Raw genomic sequence first — 17814 nt, forward strand, 5'->3', positions numbered from 1 at the left:
AAGGGAGAAATGCATCTGAAGAATGTTGACTTGCATAGTCAGAAAGACAGGGGGTTGATGCCCCTTACTATCCCAAAAGGGGAAATCATGTGGGTCCACCCTGATCTGCTAGGAGATCAACAATGGACGAACACCTCGTCCAAAAAGAAGGGAGGCAAGGCTAAGTCTTCCAACACGATTAGCCCCTCCATTACTGAAAATGATGACCACCTCAAACCTCTTACTGATTCAGAAGAGGAGAGGATTGTTCTAGCAGCATACCCAGAAAGCAATCCTGGCACTCGGTCTGGGAAAGCTTACCTGAGGGATTATGGCCAGAACACTCCAGAGGTTGAGGAACAGCCCCAAGACACTGGGGGTTCTGTCCCGAAAAAGCCAGTTGATAAAGGGAAACAGAAGGAGCTCCGGTTCAACAAAAATCTCCACCTAGAAGTCGGGGAATCGAGTGCTCCTTTCCAGTTCAACGTTATGGCACAGTTGGCCAACATACCGGCCAGGATTACCTTGTATGAGCTCCTGAAGTTATCATAAACTACCAAGGAAGCTCTGATCGAAGCTTTAAAGAATACGGAGAGCTTCATCACCCAAGTCACTCCAGTTCCTGAAGCTTCTGATGATCAAACTTGTCTGCAATGCCTGCAAGCGGCGAGAAGTCTACCCTGCATATCGTTCACGCAAGAAGACATGCAGGTCAAACATGAACATGACCGACCACTGTACTACACAGGGTATATCGGATCCTCCGAAATCAGCCGTGTTCAAGTTGACCCGGGCTCAGCGCTTAGCATCATGCCTTACAGAGTCATGCAGGTCTTAGGGATTCCTATGCATCGGCTGCACACTACCCAAACTACTATCTTCGGATTCAATGCAAACAGTACCCGACCCCTGGGAAAAATCAAACTCAGGTGCCAGATCGGAGATCTTAAGTCTGAAGTAGCATGCTACATCATAGATGCGGACACATCCTACAATCTTTTGTTGGGACGACCATGGATATATGCAAACCGCATTGTCCCATCTACTCTGCACCAGGTCATGAAGTACGCCAATGACGGGGGCGAAGTTCGAACCCTAATCGTAGAAAAGTACCCCTTCCGAGGAGTAGAAAACTTCCATATCGACTCTGTCTTCTATTCGGAATCCCAAGAGAAAGAAGATGTGGACAGCAATAATGAAGCTGACATCGAGCCAGATCCTGAGGAAGATTGCCCTTGGGAATTAAACTTTGATGTAATGGGTCAGGGTGAGAGTAATAATGATGTCCTGATGGGGGCGAGTGGTGCATTAATAAAGATTTCATTTTATCGTACTTGTCTGATGTCTCTCTTAACAATAAACAAATAGAGAATGATTCTAGTACAGGTACCAACCCATGGCACGTACTGTGCACCGAGGCGTCACTCACCTTACCAATCCAGTCATCTTTCGCTTCGGATGAAGAAGTGGAAGACGCACAGAAGGCTTTCTTCAAAGTCCCATCCAAGAGGAGAGGGCAGAAGCCGATCTGTTTTGGTAAAGTCAAACCCGAACCACTCCGACGTGGAAGTTCGGAAGAAGACGATGGGGTCCCCCAATTCCATTACCACGAACCTAATTCTATATATTTAATGAAACAAATGGGGTATAATTTTAATGAGAAGCAGTGCTTAAATTTCGGGAAAGGAAGACGAACGCCGATCCGAATGTCTCTCACTCCTGCATGGACTATTATCAAAAAACCGGAAGGGGCGTGGGATACGTCACACCTCCCCCCGCCTCGGATAACGAAATTAGTAATTACTTACGTCATGACCAATCATCCGGAATATCATCATACGAGTCCGACGTCAGCGTTGGACCTTTCTTTAAAAATTTGACTGTGAACATGGTTTCAACTAGTCGTCCAGATGAAGATGCAGGGGGTGACGAGGAATTATTGGAATCGACTGATGATCCTTGGATCAAGCGTCTCAATATCCTGTGGGATATGCGTTTCGAACAACGCGAACCACCCACTGAAGATAAAGTGATCCAGGTTAACATGGGAGATGAGTCTGACCCCAAGCCCATCTTTATAGCCGAAGACCTATCATCCACCGAGAAGGAAGACCTTATATCTCTCATCCGAGAATATATAGACGTCTTCGCTTGGAATTATGAAGATATGCCTAGCCTTGACCCGAAGGTTGCCATGCACCGTCTCAACATTGATCCGGATGCAAAACCCGTTAAACAACAACAACGCAGGTTTCGTCCAGAAATCATGGAATTAATTGAGTCAAAAGTTAAAAAGCTTATAGACTCAGGTTTTGTTTGGGAAGAACAACATCCAGATTGGGTGGCCAACATTGTTCCAGTTCCCAAAAAGAACGGTAAGGTCCGGATATGCATCGATTTCCACGATCTCAATGCCGCCTGTCCAAAAGATGAATTCCCACTTCCTATCATGGATGTTATGATTGACAACACCTGCGGGTATGAAAGGATGTCTTTCATGGACGGATTCTCTGGGTACAATCAGATCAAGATGCACCCGGACGACGAAAAGCACACTGCTTTTAGAACACCACTGGGGGTGTATTGCTACACAGTGATGCCCTTCGGCCTGAAGAATGCAGGTGCAACTTATCAGCGTGCAATGAACATGATCTTTCACGAATACCTCCGAAAGAAGATCGAATGCTACGTTGATGATATAGCCGTAAAAAGCCAATGTAAAGATGATCACCTTGCAGATCTGAAGACAATGTTCAAAATCATGCGAGCACATCAGCTGAAGATAAATCCGACGAAATCGTTTCTCGGAGTCGCAAGTGGAAAATTCCTAGGATTTATCGTTACTTCCAAAGGAATCTCCCTTGATCCAGAAAAAGTGCGGGCCATCCAAGACATGCCACCTCCAAAAAATCTCAAAGAACTCAGAGGTTTGCAGGGCAGACTGGCCTACATTCGAAGATTCATCTCAAATCTTTCAGGGCGTTGCCAACCTTTCTCTAAGCTCATGAAGAAAGGAGTATCCTTTGTTTGGGATGGAGAATGCCAAAAAGCATTCGAGGAGATTAAAAGATATCTCACTCAACCGTCAGTCCTCGTGGCCCCGATATCAGGAAAACCATTCCTGTTATATGTGAGAGCCTTGGACCATTCTCTTGGAGCTTTGTTGGCCCAAAACAATGATCAAGGGCAAGAGCAGGCCATCTACTACCTGAGCAGGACTATGATGGGAGCCGAACACCGGTATAATCCGGTAGAAAAAGAATGTCTCGCCTTGGTATTCACAATCCAAAAGATGCGACATTACCTAGTTGGACAGACAATTCACGTCATCTCTAAGGTGAATCCCTTGAGAGTGCTGATGACAAAACCGTCATCTCTAAATTGCCGACTCGCCAAATGGGCCATTCTCTTGTCGCAGTACGACATGCAGTTTATGCCCCAAAAGGCGGTCAAGGGTCAAGCATTGGCCGACTTCTTAGCCGATCATCCAGTATCGGGAGCGTCCAAGTTATATGAAGAATTACCTGACGAAGTCGCCGAAACTTGTGTTACTCAAGAAGCTACGCAAGTGTGGAAATTATTCTTCGACGGTGCATCCAGAGCAAATCCTCATGGCAGGAGTGGGGGTCGTACTCGTTTCTCCGAACAGTCACGTAATCCCAAGAGGATTTTCCCTAATCGAACCCTGCACCAACAATGTAGCCGAGTATAATGCTCTGCTATTAGGAATGTAGTTTGCTGAAGAACTTAATATTCAGCACCTCGAGGCCTACGGTGACTCTCAGCTCATCGTTAATCAAGTCCGAGGGGAATACGAAGTGTGTCATGAGGATCTAATCCCGTACTACTTCACAGTGCTAAAGCAAGCTCAAAAATTCGAGGGTTTCTTTATCGAATATGTACCACGAGCTCAGAATGCGTACGCAGATGCTTTAGCTTCCTTGGCAACCTCATTAACATTGCCACCGGATGCTGAAACAATGATTCCAGTTGCGGGACGCGAATTATACTTTTCCAAGATTCCTAAGGAGGAAAAGCCAGACAAAACTTCAACCGAAGAAGTCTGTATAACCTCTATGGAGTTTGAGTCTAGGGATTGGCGATTCCCGTATATCGACTATGCCATATACGGCATCATGCCCGACGACTCTAAGGAAGCAGCCTCTATCAAACGAAAGGCCCTCCAATTCTATTATGATGCAGTCTCTCAAGTCCTGTATCGTAAATCACATGATGGAGTTTTGCTTTGATGCCTCTCTCGGAAGGAAGCAAAAGAGGCCCTCAAGGAAGCTCACGGTGGTATATGCGGAGCTCATCAGCCCGGAGCCAAATTAGGAGATCGCCTCCGACGAATCGGCTATTATTGGCCGAAGATGTTTTCAGACGCGGTTGACTATGCTAAACGTTGTCACGCGTGCCAAATTCATGGGGATTTCATCCACCAAGCACCAGGAAACTTACACCCCACATCAGCGACTTGGCCATTCGAAATGTGGGGTATGGATATCGTTGGACCTATTTCCCCTCCGACATCCAAGGGACACCGGTTCTCATTCTAGCCGTAACCGACTATTTCTCCAAATGGGCGGAGGCAATCCCGTTGAAAGAAGTCAAGACTTCAAATGTAATCAAGTTCATCAAGCATCATGTTGTCTACCGTTTTGGAGTCCCGAGGCGAATAGTTCACGACAATGGGACACAATTCGTCAGCCTTGGGTTTCAGAGATTCTGTGACAAATTTAGAATCCAAAGTGTTGCATCCACGGCATATTATCCGCCAGCAAATGGTCTTGCAGAAGCTTTTAACAAAACCATAGTGAAGCTTCTCAAAAAGTTTGTTTCTAAAAGCCGGCGCGATTGGGATGAAAGACTTGGTGAATGTCTTTGGGCTTACCGCACTACAGTAAGGACCTCTACAAGAGCCACACCTTTTTCTTTGGTATACGGCTGCGAGGCTGTATTGCCATTAGAAATTCAGATCCCTTCTCTGAGAGTCACGATTACAACGGGACTAACAGAAGAAGAAAAACATCAACGACGTCTGCAAGAACTTGAAGCCTTAGACGACAAGCGACTTCAAGCTCAACAACAGATCGAGTTGTATCAAGCCCGTATTTCCAAAGCTTACAACAAAAAGGTTAAGGAACAGATTTTCAAGAAAGGCGATTTAGTGTTAGCCAACAGGCGACCCATGGTAATGACACACAAAACCAAAGGGAAATTCAATCCTAAATGGGAAGGGCCCTTCGTAATAGAATCAGTCTATTCGAATGGAGCGTATCGCCTCATCAATCAAGAAGGAGACAGGCTCATGATGCTAATTAATGGGAAGTTTCTTAAGAGATACTTCCCGTAAATCATATAGCCCCCTAAACCCCAACCAAATCAGGCTGGGGTTGCCCATTCATAGTGTAAATCTATCTTGTATTTCGTCATGTTAACACTACACCTCTGACGATTGTAATTTGATGGAATTATTCTAAATAAATAATAAAGGCAATTTTGATAGCATTCGCATTATTTTCTATTGTCTTAAACCAGATTTCAGCAAAAAGGGACGATAAAGAGCAAAAGTGATATCGTTTTCATTCAATGTTGTTAATCTAAACACAAAAGGATGAAAAAGATACAAAATTTCTTAGCCAAGGACAGGTCAAGAGCTAAACATCAGGCTTCATTAACTTGAGGGTTTTTAGCCTAGACTTGAAGGTAGAGAGTTTCTCCCGGTGAGCCACTCGGACTTGTCCCTCGATCTTCTTTCTGAGTTCTGCTTCAATAGGAAGGGTAGCAACAATGTCCTTACGAGTCTGCTCAGCTGCGTGGAGTGTACGGCAAAATTTCGTATAAATTTGGCCACTTTTATGCTCAAGCTCTTTTCTGACATCCTCATAGTGGGCCAATTGAGCTTTCTTCTGGTCCAACTCGGCTTCTAATCGAGTGATAGTCTCTTCGATATCACGGATATCAGAAGCAACACGTTTGATTTTAGCATATGCTTTAGAGTGTCGCTTCCTTAAAGCTGATATGCGGGCCTTTTTATCGGACAGGTCCTTGCGAAGAGCCCCTGGGTGATGCGCCCTCGAGATTATCGCCAAGGAAAGAGCCGGCTCCACTTCAGAATCTAAATTGGTGCGCTGTAGCTCCCTGAAAGCTGCTCATTCTGTCATCAAAAGAGTGATTCCACCCTGGCAGTGATCAGTCCAGGATGCATCCCCTTTGGCCCTGATGTCGTCCAAACATTGGTTCAAGATGGACTCACAGTCTTCAAGCGAAGCTCCTTCAACACTGACCATATTAATAATTGTTAGCATCCAACGTTCCAGTTCATCAATTGATTTCTTCAGAGCCCTTGAGCGTTGAGGAGGAAGGGTTGGATAGATTGAATCCGTATGATCATCCTGAACAGGTGTTGGAGCAACTTCAGAAGAAGGGCCCTCTCCAGCCTTATCGTCCTCAGGAACCGAAGGGATCGATTGGGGCATTTCGTCCTCCTCGTCAGTTAAACACTCAACGAGCGCAGATTTCATCACATCCCCCATTAACTTGGATCTTTTGGAATTCTTGGCCGTAACAAGTAGCCGCTTGCGAATTCTCCTGTCGTATTCGCCTTGCTCAGCAGCAGTAAGAGCCTTCTTACCCGATCTTAAAGGACGAGGCGTAGGAACAGGCTCTTCTGCAGGAATCTCCTCAGTTTGGCTTTCCCTCTTCAATTCCCGTAGGAACCTCTTCTTCAGAAGGTTCTACGGTGGACAAGTCTTTAGGAGCTTCAACGGCTCCGGCTGCTTCATGTTCACAAGATAGGTACTCTTCCATCCCTGGCAGACGAGTACTCGCAGAACCACTCCGTGAACGGTACAATTCCCGAATCTCGTTTATACATGAAGTATAAACATCATATTCCGGAATCCGAGAAGCTTCAGTAAACCACTGACGGAAATCCATAACAGTAGAGCAGCCGGGTGGTGAATGGGGTAAAGTGAATTGCGCATGGGTTCCCCCGGCGGAGAAGAAGTACCATGCGCGAGCTCCTTCGTACAAATTCCCAATCTGAGCTAACACCGGGTTAGGATTGCCAACATAGAGTTGGTCGTATCCAAACTTTCTGGCGAACCGAGAAGGCATGTAAGGCTCGATTACGTACTTCTCCCGCGAGCGATAGACCAGGTAGCCCAACCTGATCATAAGAAGCCAGCTGAATGTACCCTCTTCCAAAGAAGACGAGCCTTCAAAAAGCAAGTCCATGAAGCGGGCATCCTCCACATCAGCTCCGTCAAAGTTAGGAGCACAGCAGAAAACCCGGTAATTATCTTCCCGGGATAGAAGCTGTCGAGCCCTGACTATATAAGAACTAGTCCACGTGGCCGACTCCAATCTTTGTACGAAGGGAGTATAAGCATCATCCCCCTCATGCACTCCCGTCATTAAGGAAGGGCAATGCAACACGAACCAGGCCACTAAATATGTATACGGCATTAGTACACGTGGTTGAGGAGCCTTCCCAGCTTTCTTCTTAGTAGCTTTGACTCCCGAAGCACTGAGAAGTTCTGAAGTCAATACCCTTAGGCCGTTCTGGATACAGCCAACCATAGCAGTAAGGAGACTTACAGGTCTCCCATGTGCTAGCAAAACAGCTGGGTACACAACCTCAGCTAATATTGATTCTATTGGTCTTGACGGTACTACACACCATTTTAACCAAATCATGAAGAAGCCTGCAAGTAGAGTCGTGTCAGAGATAGGAACTGTGACCTGGTAGTGGAAACTTTCAAACTCGACACCAGCTTCAAAATCATCCTCCGCATGCTCTATCTTATAGGTAGCACCAGGAGCTTTAATCCGAGCCCGGGCGTCCTTAAGTGAGACAACTGCGACACGGGATACGGCTACATCTTTCCGATTCAAGTTTTGAAAGAGGTAGTCTGCCCATGTGGTATGCATAATGCCCCCTCCACGCATCCCAAAGACTTGGACACATATGTGGAAATGGCACATCAATTCCCAGAAAGTAGCATGAATTTCCGGGTGCGCCATCTTCAGTAAGGAAAGCTCCTCGGTGGTGGGGATAAACTCCTCTTAGGGCGTTTTTCCAAGCGACAGCCCCGACACTGCCTGCATCTCATGGAGAGCAAAACCTAACTCTCCTGCAGGTGTGAAGAATGTGCAGCTGTCAGGGTTATATTTCTCCAACATAGGGAAGAAATTGTGAAGACTCTGCATGACTCCCCGTAAAATGCTGAAAGATATCCAAATACAGCTCAAGAGGAAATCATCCAAAAAGGCAAAAGAAAACAAGTATAGACTGTCTCACAGGCGAGACAGTCTTTACTGTCTCGCCTGGCGAGACAGACTTTTACTGTCTCGCCCACGCGAGACAGTTTTCACTGTCTCGCCCCCGCGAGACAGTTTTCACTGTCTCGCCCCTGCGAGACAGTATTTACTGTCTCGCCGTGCGAGACAGAATTTACTGTCTCGCACACGAGACAGTTATCAGTGGTTCAGGAAACTGTTTTGCAACCGTCGACACGTGGCCACCAACTGTTCAAGCGAGACAGCAAACACTGTCTCGCCCGCCGAGACAGCAAATGTTGTCTCGCGAACCTGTTTTCTGCCAATTGTTCCTAGAGGCTATATATACTCCCCGAAGGCTGGGCTTCCAGCAGAGATCAAAAGTTGAGCACTTGAGAGCAATCCAGAGCAGAGAGAGAGCAGAGGTGCTGATCTTACGGCCAATCCTTGATAATCAGGCTTTGACTTGATTTCAAGAAGAACGACTATCTTACATCGATAAGATATCGTTTCAATTTCTCACTTCGATAAACGAAGTCAGAACCATAAACCCCTCACGATTCAATCAGAATCTGTGATTTGGTGGTCTACGAGTCAAAGCGCTCCCGGCACAGGCAAAGAACCCACGAAAGCAGTGATTCAAACAACGATCCTGCGTTTATTTTCTCAAGAGTTGTAATTTTCTTTTTGTTGTGTAAAAGAGTCTTATAAAAAGGCTGTTTTCTTTGAATTTATTGTAATCGACCGAAGATATAATGAATTCGACAACGAAACCAACTTTTGGCGAAAACAAACTGGCGACCACAGTGGGAGCCAACGGTCTCGCTGCCGAGACCGTCGTGTCGCAGCCGATCAAGATTCCAGTTGAATCCATGGTCGAATACGAATTCGACCAAACCAAGTTTGGAAGAGTTACATGCCAAAGAAGGCACAAAATGAAGACTCTCGCTTGATTGTTGCCGAGAATTTCACTCGCAACACCTCTGCTCACAATGGCTCTTATCTAGTTAAAAAGTCATCGAATCAAAGCCCACCGACATTGACGAAAAGAGCTCGTCAGAGACAGCGTCAGCGTCGTGCTCGTCAAATAGCGAAGGCATTTGAACAAACCGATGGAGTTCGTTATTATGCGGACTTAGAGTCGAGGAAACAACAAGTGGTTTATTCAACGCAACGACGAACTACTCACGTTTCTGCACAATTCACAACGGAGGAATGGACACTCGTCAAAAGGGCTCGTTCGACCCTCAAAGAACGTATACAAAAACGTCGTGCAAACGCTGTTCATGCCCGTGCTCTCTCACAACAAAGACGAGAAAAGAGGAAGGAAATGGTGACCAAAGAATCACCAAAACTTCGTCAAGTTTGGATTCCAAAGTCTGGACTTATGCAAAATCAGCATTCGGAGCCCGTTAAGACTCCATACCCACAAGGGGGTGGTTCTAAACGTGCGACTCCCGACATAACCTTGGATCGCTCAAAGACAAAAATAAATTGTCCTGAGAATGCCAACAAGGTTTTATACCCCCAGAAGAAGACGCATTCACCAAATGATATCGTCATACCTGGGAGATCATACCAACAGACGATACGATTTTTTGGCAATCATACCGATGAATCGTATTATCAAGTTGAAGTTGTGAATAATTTTCGAAAGAGAGTTATTCGAGAGATAAACTCTCGTTGTTCCTGTGCACGACTCGTCAAAACAGCATTATCAGAATGTGACTGTTTCAAACGAGAAGTCATCCCACGAAAAGTCTCTGTATTATCGAAACCTAAGCCGAGACATTTCCGCAAAAGAAGAGCAGCTGTCCAAAATGATGAATTCCCTGAAGTCACCATCAACGTGGCTGATAGAAGAAAGTCTAAACAGCATTCAAGTGACTCAAATCCCGACTTTTCCCCGAAAGGAAAAGTCAATCCAAGAATTGCTCAAAGGATGTCTCGACTCCAATTAGGAGCTATCAGACGCAGAGACTACAAGAGAATGCAAGAAGGAATGTCCTCGGAGGATGAATTCTCGGACACTTATTCTGCAATCGCTTCTGATGATACAATGTCTAGCACAGGACAAATCAGAGAAGTATTCACAATCACTGCTGATCAGTTCACTCAAATACTTCAGGAAGCTCTAGCCAAACAACGTGAAGAAATTAGAGCTGAAGTGAAGACAGAAATGAAGTTGGCTATCCAACAAATGAGAGAACTGTTAACTCAACAGCCTCAACCTCCTGAGTCCAATCAGCGATTTGAATCCAGCCACCACACTCGGAATGTTGTAGATGACAGTGATCCAGAGGTGGATGAAGTCATTATGGCTGATACACCTCCCAATGGCAATAACGCTGGGGGTGGTTTAACGGATCCTCCCAATAACGATATTGGGGGTGGTTCAATAGCACCTCTCACTGGGGGTGGTCCAATTATCTTTACTCGACATCATTCAGAAAGAAATGAAGACGATGACGGGAAAATGCAAAAACTTGAAGACAAAATCAATGCTTTGATGACGGCTCAAGAAGTTAAGAAGACGGGTATTCCATGTCCTTATCCGAGGGAATGGGATTCAATACCATACCCGACCAAATTCAATCTGATTAACTTCACACCGTTTGAAGGGAAGAGTTCGCCGATTCAACACTTGATTTATTTCAAGTCTCATTTGGGCATAATCTCTGGAAACGAGGCCTTAATGATCCGGTCATTCGTTGGCACCCTTCGTGGGCCCGCCTTCGATTGGTACCGACGGCTCAAGCCAGGGAGCATCAATTGCTGGGATGACATGGAAAGTTTGTTCCTCAGCAACTTCTTCGATGATGACACCGAAGTGTCAATCGGAATCCTTTTGGATGAGAAGCAAAAAGACGGAGAGTCAGTCGACAATTTTGTCAAGCGTTTCCGTAACATGGCGATGAATTGCAGAGATCCTATTACAGAGGAGTTCATCCTGCAAACATGCCACAATAACCTCTCCATCGATGTCTTGGAAGCTTGTGGGAGTTATTTGAAGAACAAAAGATAGAAAAGGACAAAGTTAAATTAAAAATTACCCCTAAATGTGGGGATATTTACTCTTATCATATTTGAATGACCATTATATTTAAAATTTTTAAATAAAAAACAATGAAAAGTTTTGTCACCCATATCATCTTTTATAAGTAGTGTGTGTGTGTGTGCGCGCGTGTGTGTGAATAAGGTTTTCTTTCACTTGTTAGATCCTCACTACTAAATTCCTTAACATTGTAATATAAGCTCTAGAAAAATATCTATACATGAGCATATTTAGTAGATAACACTAATCTTGGTTTTGCATAAAAAGAATTTATACTTGTTAAATATAAAAAATATGAGGTCCAATTTGAAATAGACATTGTATGTGTAATTAAAACATTCAAACTTGCATATTTATATTTCTTATATTCTATATTAGTTTTCCCCTCCAACAAAAAATTTAGTTTGACCTAATTTGTATCACAATCAATAGTATAAATAAAATTGACATAATCAAGCAATGATAAGAGACCAACCATATTAGACACTCAGTGCAATTCAAGTTCAAGCACATTCGAAACTAATTACAATATCTAAGCTAAGTTCCTCATATCACATAGCGTTATTATGAGGCTGAGAGGTCATACCTTCTTTGGATCAAGTAGGTAATCATGCATACTGTTATGCTTCAAGAAAATAGTCATGCTCTTGTTTGCAGTAGAATACGAATAACCAGTTGTAGTACCAAATTGCCACCTAAAAAGACTACTAAACTTGGGTCATAATAGTATTTACAAAGAGTAAATAAATTTAGAAAATTTAACCTCAAGTCTAAAATCCACAATGATATTAGAAGGTGCGGTTGCAGAGTTGCGGATGCGGTGATTAGAAAGTCGTCTGATTGTAACTTCCATTATCAGGGCTTGATTGGGATTAGTTATCCATTGTGATTTTTAGACAGCCTACAGATCTTTTGTTTGTTGGAAATTTGCAGTAAAAAGACAATGAAAGAAAATTTGACTTGTATTCTCTCAAGATCAATTACAATTTGGATTCCGATTACAAAAGAGAGGAGAATGAATTTGATTCTCTCCTTTATTTAATTCTGGGTTCTTCACGGTGGCGATGGAGTGCCTCCTTCGATTGATCGCGTCGAACTTGCTCTCCGTTGACGATCTGCACGTCTTGATTCACCGGAACGATGTCTTCTCCTCACGATTTGACGCTGTGGAGAACTTGCGTAGCAAGTCTTAAAACTCTGACCGAGTTTAGAAGAACTTGCAAGGCAAGTTTGAAAATAACTCTTAACGAGTTGATAACTCTGAACGAGTTTTAGAAGAACTTGCAGAGCAAGTTTTGAACTCTGATCGAGTGGATAACTCTGAACGAGTTTGAACTCTTGAAAAAGAGTTGATTTGAACCGAAAAATTCGGTTAATAAGCCAAGGCCGAATAATCTCAAAGGCTTCAATAAAAGCCTTCCAAAATGATTCAAGAGCTCCTGTTGCAGATCTCCCAAGCTCCGAGATCTCCCCCTTTGCTGCCAAGCCTCAGATCTGAAAAAGCTCGTCGAAAGAATGACCGAATCTCCCCCTTATCGATGAGAAAAATCCCATCCTTAACTCAATTGAGTTTTCTGATATTTATAGGGGGGTTACTGATGGTAACTACCCCCTTAATCCGCTCCTAAGTGGGGCGGAAATCCCTCAAATCGTGGGGGAAAACAGTTTCTAGAACTGTTCCATTCTTGTTTGAATGAGTCAAACGCTAAAAGATAGCGTTCATGGCCCGAACTCTGCGTTTTTAGACTAAAAATGCAGAGTTGGGCCTATTTTAGTATCTGAACGCACAGGCCGCTCAGCGTAATGAACTCTGAGACGCAGAGTTAGGGTGTTTTAGGCTGAACGCACAGGCCGCTCAGCATGATGAACTCTGAGACGCAGAGTTAGTGGCTGAATGCACAGGCCGCTCAGCATGATGAACTCTGAGACGCAGAGTTAGTGGCTGAACGCACAGGCCGCTTGTGCGTTGGAATTCAACTCTGCGTCAAGAGTTTGGGACGCATGGTTGAGTCTGTTGAAGAACGCACGTTAGGTGTGCATTTGTGCTTTAACTCTGCGTCACAGAGTTAGATGTATGCTGGAAAACGCAGAGTTAAGCCTGTTTTAGGCTGAAAACGCACAGTTCGTGCTGTTTTAGAGATTAACTCTGCGTTTTGATGTTGAAAACGCAGAGTTAAGCCTGTTTTAGGCTGAAAACGCACAGTTCATGCTGTTTTAGAGATTAACGCTAGTTCAACCTGTGCGCTTTGACTCTATAATGCAGAGGCGAACCTTAGGCGGGCTTGGCGAGCTTCAGGCTAAGTCCAATGTTCTGACGAAGTCCAGTCTTGCAGACGGACTTCAGAACATAACTTGCTACGAAGAACAGGTCATAACTTTCAAACCGTACGTCGGAATTGGACGAATTACATATGAAAATCGGCTATCTCGACGAGACGGGGCCATCCGAACCAAGCCGAAGGCTTCGGTTCGCTTCCTCCGTTTCGCCAAATTCCTTACGGTTTGAGAGATATCTGCATTCTAATATGAAGAGACCGTCAATTTGTAGTCTCTTTTGCTAGAGCTTTGCACAGATCGTCCTCTTGTAATCTTCGTCTTGGCTTCTTGAAAATATGAGAGTCGTCAGATTGTAACTCCCGATGTTGATTGTGAAGGCTGTTGAATTGGGGCTTTCATTAGTTGTTGTGAAGGTCGTCAGATTGTAACCTTCTACGTGAAAGTCCTCAAATTATGGCCTTCTAGAAGTCGTCATATTGTAACTTCCATCATCGGTGTTTGATGGGGGATTAACTATCTATTGTGATTTTTAGACAGCCTACAGAACCCCCTCCAAAGTTTTCGAAAGTTCGCGGTTGACTGGGACGAATTTTCGGAATACTTTGGATCTCAACTCTGATCTTGGAGCTGTTGATTCCTTGTCACAAAGGAGTTGTTCTCTGCACTCGCTTCGAAAGCAGCTTGGTTGAACGGATTTTCCATGCAGGACCTGTGTGAAGGTATGTGCCATAATCCTGCTTCTGGAATGTGGGGGTGGACCCTGCATTTTGAACTTGAGATGCGGGTTTCACCGTTGCATGTTGAATTTGGAACACAGGTGTGACCTCGGCGTTTGGTTTTTTGCATCGCGGGTCAACATTTTGACTTAAGACATGGAAGTGGCTTCCGTGCATTTTTGACTAAGTCTTTGAGACTTGTCTTTGGCGCATCTGTTTTAAGTCTCGACTCACATCTATTAAGCTGATGGGCCTGCAAATGTGCGTAGGATTTTTGGCAAACCCTCAGCCATCAACGGATTTGATAAGCCTTTACCGACTACCGTTTGAGTCGGGCTAGCATGTGAATTATCTAGGTCCGTTCCACATGTAACGTTGTGCTAAGAGAATGAACTCTCTTAGTCTTGATGCTATGATTTTGAATACATAGACTTTGTCATTTTGACGGGAAAAGACTAACCGGCAACGCGTGTTAGGCGTAGACTTATCTCTATTTAGGGATCGAGATAAAGTCCCCCATGCGTGTGAGGCATGGATTTTGATGTCCTTTTCACGGTAAAAGACTAACCGGCAACGCGTGTTAGGCGTAGACTTATCTCTATTTAGGGATCAAGATAAAGTCCCCCATGCGTGTGAGGCATGGATTTTGATGTCCTTTTCACGGTAAAAGACTAACCGGCAACGTGTGTTAGACATTGACTTATCCCTACTTAGGATTCAGGATAAAATTCCCCATGCGTGTAAGGCATGGATTTTGGCGTTATTAATAACGACCTGCTACGATATTGAATACGTAGGCTTTGCTATTATTGCGGGAATAGGCTACCCGGCAGCATGTGTTAGATGCAGACTTATCTCTAATTAGGGATCGAGATAAAGTCCCCCATGCGTGAAGGCATGGATTTTTGGTGTCATTTCTTCCTGTGTAGCTTGAAACACCGAAAGAATTAACAAGTTCATTGGGGGGTTGACTGTTAGAGGTGTTATGTTAACATAACAGTATTTTACGGACCTATCGCTCTATTGAAGAGAGTCGATAAGTTGATTTGGTCGTCAGAGGTGTGGTGTTAACTTGACGAGTTTGTGGACCTATCGCTCCATTGAAGAGAGTCGATAAGCGGATTTTGTCAGAGGTGTAGTGTTAACGTGACAAGAAAGATATTGCTATGGAAGCAATTTTGAGAACTTATCGCTCAATTGGAGAGAGTCGATAAGTTGATTTGGTCGTCAGAGGTGTGGTGTTAACTTGACGAGTTTGTGGACCTATCGCTCTATTGAAGAGAGTCGATAAGTGGATTTTGTCAGAGGTGTAGTGTTAACGTGACAAGAAAGATATTGCTATGGAAGCAATTTTGAGAACTTATCGCTCTATTGGAAAGAGTCGATAAGTTGATTTTGTCAGAGGTGTAGTGTTAACGTGACAGGATTTGTGTTGCAATTGGAGCAACTTTGGGGACTTATCATCCTATTGACGAGGATTGATAAGTGGGTTTTGTCAGAGGTGTATTGTTAACGTGACAAGAATTTGGAGTGATGCAAACTGAATGCATACTCTGTGGGGATGATGATCGTCAGAAGTGTAATGTTAACTCGACGATGTGAAAGATTCGTTACTCTTAATCCAGTGGATTCCAAGTAACCAACCCCCAGTCTTGATGAAGACTTAGCAGGGGAATAAAAAAGAGGTAGACAAGGCACATAGCCTAGTGGGGCACTATCCATAAAGTCGGAATAGAGGCACATCACCTGGTAGGCCATTATCTGATGAGTTTGACTATCAGAGGTAACTGTTAACATGATAGTTGTTGGACCCGCCATCCTACTGAAGAGGATTAGCTTCAGTGGCCGTAGTACCTTTCCCTTCTGACTGGGAAGAGTAAGCCTGGTCCAGTTGCTCAGGAGAAGATTGGGCTTGGTCTGATTGCTCAGGTTGATCCTGCCTACTTGGTTCTTCAGCTTTGATCCTGGCAATAATTTTTTGAGCATGCTCGCCTTGAGAGATTAGTTGTCTCCAGGAACGGCATTCTACAACTCCTATTCGAGCTAGGAGGTCGGTTTGTAAGTTGTGTCGACAGGTTTGTTCTGTATCATCTTCAAAGAATCTTGACAGGAAGAGTCTCTCTAGATCCGCCCACTTTTGGATACAACCCGCGGGCAGTTTCCTGAACCATTCAAAGGCAATTCCCTTGAGGGTGCCAATGAACAATCGAGCCAGTATGGCATCGTTTGATATTACATTTCCAGTCTGTGACTTGAAATGATAAATATGTTGGTTCGGTGATCCCGTGCCGTCAAAAGTTTGTAGCGTCGGGACCTCGAACTTTGGACTGATAACTCCCTCATCTTGGAGCTCACTTCTGCTAGCAATGGTTTTAAGGCGGGCTTCCAATTCTTCCATTTTGGCAGACTGAAAATTCTGCTCGTTCTCAGTCTCTCTTCCTTCGTCAGAGGAAGATTCCAGGTTGTGGGCTTCTTGGTCAGAAGCTGTATCATCAACCACTTTTCCCTTCCTTTTGCTTGTGTGAGGTCGGGATGAAGACGCTTTTCCTCTCCGGGAAGATTCTTGCCTAAGCGGCGAATCTGTCTCCTGAGATTTGGCCTTGTCTGCGACGATATGAGTTCATTGATGGCCTCCTGTTGAGATTTGAGCATGGCCTCCTGTTCATCAAGTCTCTTCGCGAGATCTTCATGGTTTCCCGTCATATAAGCGAAGCTCTTATGTTCAATAAAAGAGCTTGATGACTGGGACTCTGCAATGGCTGAGTGTTCGTCATCAGAATTAGTTTCTCTGGCCAAACTCCGATAGTTGACAGGTGGAATGGCTCCTGTTCGCGTCCGAGTGTGTTGGTAGATTCCTTCAAACTCGTTAGCGATTTCTCTGACGCTTGATGATCTCCCTCTACCAACCATGTTAGAAGTGACTCCAAGGTATTCAACCTCTAAAGTCTTCTTCCCTACCAACCATGTTAGAAGTGACTCCAAGGTATTCAACCTCTAAAGTCTTCTTCCTGTGATGATGCCGTCGATTATTGAGCAAAACGACATTCGTCGGTCGGTTGAACATTGAGAACAATTCCCGCAAGTCAGAGACTTGGGATGAACCTCTCACAGAGCGTGAGGGTAGAGATGGAACCCCCTGTCCATTAAAGGGCGAGACTGGCTCCTGGTGAACAAGGATCTTGAGTCCACGTTGATCTTTTCGAACACGACGAATCGCATCGTGTTCTGAAGAAGAAACACGAGGGTCGTGTTCTGTTTTACTAACGCTAGACCGAAGTCTGCGTTTTGTTGATGAAACGCACCTTTGCCGGTTGCGTTTTTGTTGGTTAACGCAGTTTGTAAGTCTGTGTTTTGGATCTTGAACGCACTCCTAAGAGTTGCGTTTTGGTTCTGAAACGCACTCCTGAGAGTTGCGTTCTGGTTCTGAAACGTACTCTTGAGAGTTGCGTTCTGGTTCTGAAACGCACTCTTGAGAGTTGCGTTCTGCCAAATTCACGCAGT

Source organism: Asparagus officinalis, chromosome 10 (genome assembly GCF_001876935.1).
Source record: "Asparagus officinalis chromosome 10, Aspof.V1, whole genome shotgun sequence".
In the NCBI taxonomy this organism is placed as follows: Eukaryota; Viridiplantae; Streptophyta; class Magnoliopsida; order Asparagales; family Asparagaceae; genus Asparagus; species Asparagus officinalis.